Genomic DNA, 3,642 nt, shown 5'->3' on the forward strand with positions numbered 1-3,642 from the left:
TGTTCTGGGTGTCACAGTTTTGTAGTGCTCCTGGTTGCTTTTTTTCCTTGGAGCTTACCTAGATCCTTATGCTACTATGGGAACTATTCCTCAAGAAGGAGGCTTCAACACCACTTCTAGTTCAAATCTTTCAAGTCATCTGTATTGAATATATGAAATCCTCAGATAAAAGGGTCTTACATCCAATTTCTGGAAGTCAATCAAGGACAATGGCATCAACCTATATTGTTTGTAGAGTATTCAGAAATAAATGAGACATCAATATTAAGTCCTCTTTTCACAAGGTTAAGGAAGTATCATGGAAAGAAAAAGATGTGGCTGTGGGCATCAATAGTAAAATAGTATTTCCCAGACATGATGATGCCATTGTATACATAAACTCACATGAACTCCAACTAGGTGTGCAAGACCTAAATAAGATCAAACCAACCAGTATTTTAGCATGGAGAGTAAAGAGTTTTATGACTCTCCTGACTTACCTAATAAGGTATTAACAACTGATAATTTGCAAAGGGAAAGAGAGTCAGTGACTTTATATGTGCTTCCCATTCTGTAGTAGATTGACTCATAACTATTCACATACAAACAATGCTAAGTAGACTCAATGACTTTGTACAAAAAAGTACAGAAATTTGTGGGAAAAATAGGGTTTCAAAGAAGAGGGTTTGGAGAAGTAATGGGAGGAGTTTTTGAATAAAATGCAATATTCATGTATAAAATTGTAAAATACAAAAATATAAATATAACAAAAGAAGGTAATTAAAGTTTATGGTCATTTATTTAGGATCTGCATATAATATAAATTAGTTAGTTGTATAGAACTTTTTACCAGTTTCTGAATTCATATTGTTTTAAAGAATAAGAAACAAAAAAAAACTGTGCAGCTATTGAGGCTAATTATAACAATAATAGTAGTATTTGTATAGTTCCTCTGTTAATAGAAATTATAGTGCTTCTTTTGTCTTCACACAAAAGACTATAATGGGACAAATCAAATAAGAAGACCCTTTTAGTATCAAATCTATCAAAAGAGTGACACGTTTTAATTTGTTGCCATTGTTGTCAAATCAGATTTGAATCCTTGTCTGAGTTACTTTTTTCCAGGTGTATGGCCCTCACCTCTTCTATAACCCATCATTGTCTTTAAATGACTCCTAAACTAAGCTCTCTGTGATATTTCTATAAGGAGAAACAGGTTATAATTTGCATTTTTGAGATTACAAACTGTATTCTATTGGAATGATGAAAAACTCACATCATCTTTCCTAACAAGATGACTAGGTTAGTAATAGCACCACAGGAGACTTTTGGGAATATCCCTACCCCTTCTCTGTGCAGAATAATTAAGCTAAGATCAGTTTGAATTCTTTTATAATTATCCCTCTCCACATGCTGTTGGACTTGAGAAGTTAATTACCACTATTTTCATGCCCATAATGCGGAAATTATGTCTATGTTATGTACAAATTTGACAAGCTTTTAGAAGGATTCTTGATGATAGAGTCTGGAGATTATATATATTAATTTTAGGTTTTTTTTAGAAAGTGTCTCAATCACTTTTTCCTTTAACACAAAGGAAAAATAAATGAAATTGTTCAAAGACCAATTTTTAATGAAAATGATACTTAGCCTGTGGTCAGAAGGCTTCATAACTGTCATAAGCACTATTATACAATATATAGTAATTTCTTATTTTAATTTATGAATAGTTAGTCTATAAGGAACTGAAGGGGAATTTATGATTTTTTTACTTTCCTTGTAAATTCTATATAAGAGAAGAATAGATATAAACAAACTCCCTGGTGTTTTCTGAAAGTCCTATTGGAAAAGATGTGGGTGAAATAGTATAAAACAAATAAACAGCATCTACAATTTCAATTAGCAATAATCGTGCCTTGGATAAACTTCATTGGCTACGATACTGCCACAGTGCAAAGCTAGCATCTACAATTTCAAAGCTACAATATTTTTAATATATAGCATTCTCAAACTGTTTGGTGCCTATAATTGCTTAAGAAGTTAGTGAGATACCTTTATTTTAACATACTTTTCATTTTTAATTCTAAGAAGGATAATGGCTTCAATAACACAGAATTCTTCTATTGAATCCCATTGATATTTGTTCAGTGAGTCAAAGGTGTCTATATAATTTGTTTGAGTGACAGGCTGAATTTTAGTGCTTGAACTCTTAGGCTTCTCTAACTCAGGTATATGAAATTTTAAAGTACCTTTGATTTAGAAGAATGACTCTAAAATCTATCATTACAAAGTTCTCTGCTACATTAACAAAATTTTAGAATTCCAGTACATGCAATATATTTGCCCTGAGTTTCATCACTGCCTGAACACAAATGCTCAATCTGAGGACTACTTTACCAGCTAGAGATGTTTGAGAGAATAACCTTCGTTTCAGTCACATCAAAGTCTTATAGAAATAATTCTTCTAAATTTTCCTCAAAACTGTATAGTTCTTTCTCCAAGATAAATCATAGTTTAAAATCTGGTACTAGAAATGAGAAAAAGGCGTCTGAGATCTTTGACATTCTTCCTGAAACCTTTAAACCACTGTCACATGTTCATTAGATAATATTTACATATTTTTACATATTTAAAATTTATATGTTACATATACACCAATACGTTGTAACATTTCCATAAAATTTACTCCTTTTGCTACCTTCTTTAGTCTTACTTCTCAACCGTCACAATCCTAAAAGATAAAGCCTTCAATATGATAATGCTATTAGATAAGATAGTTAAGGAAATGAGATGAATTCCCCAAAATGAGACTGGTGTCCCCATGGCAATTCTATAGAGCTCACTCTCTTCTCATGTCCTGAAAGATGCCTAATGTTAAATAATTATATTAATTTACAATTTATCCTTTAATTTGTCATCTTTTAAGCTATAATATTTTGGTGTATGGACTTTGCATGGTTTCTTTAGATAAATATTGAAACCAACTATTTCTATGCCTTTCTTTAATAATAATAATAATAATAATAATAATAATAATAATAATAATGGTATATAATCTGTTTTCCTCTTTACTAACATTTATATGCCTCACAACTTACTAAGTAGTCCAAAATTTCAATTGCATTACTGTTTTATTTCTAAAACTTCAGATTAATAACTTATATTTATAAACACCATCTGTTCCAGATGCTTTCTAGTTTTTTCCAGGTCAATGTTGGCTGCTAAAACCAAGTATTTTCGTCTCTAATAGCCCAGCCAGTTGTATGGGCTGCCACGTGTGAAATTTTCAAGTCTCCACACTCACAAAGACCTCATGTTTGATTTGATGAACTATCAATTCTGTGTTAACTTTCTTACTAATTTTTAACAAAGGCATATCGCTTTTTATGAACTATCAAATATTTCAGTTTTAATTAGAGCTAAGCCTACTGGACTGTATTTCTTTTATGCTTCTCTTTATTCAGTGATTCTTGTTCCAGATTTGAAGGGCAGTTTAGTGTCAACTCCAAGTTCCTATTTATTGTGTCATCTCTCTGTAAGCAAACACTTAAAGTAATCAGGAAATCACAGCATAAGTCATTGACAATGATGTAGGGCATTAACAGAATAATCATAATCTCTTATTCATTTTTGTTCTTGTTGTTAAAACAGATAAACATCCAA

At 31.2% G+C, this 3,642-nt stretch overlaps 1 pseudogene; it reads right to left on the reverse strand.

Moving 5' to 3' along the window:
• Positions 1-1,764: 1,764 nt before the first annotated feature.
• On the reverse strand, positions 1,765-1,939 carry LOC116071532 (annotated as a pseudogene).
• Between the last annotated feature and the right edge of the window lie 1,703 nt (positions 1,940-3,642).

The sequence above is a fragment of the Mastomys coucha genome, unplaced genomic scaffold, assembly GCF_008632895.1.
Source record: "Mastomys coucha isolate ucsf_1 unplaced genomic scaffold, UCSF_Mcou_1 pScaffold22, whole genome shotgun sequence".
NCBI lineage: Eukaryota > Metazoa > Chordata > Mammalia > Rodentia > Muridae > Mastomys > Mastomys coucha.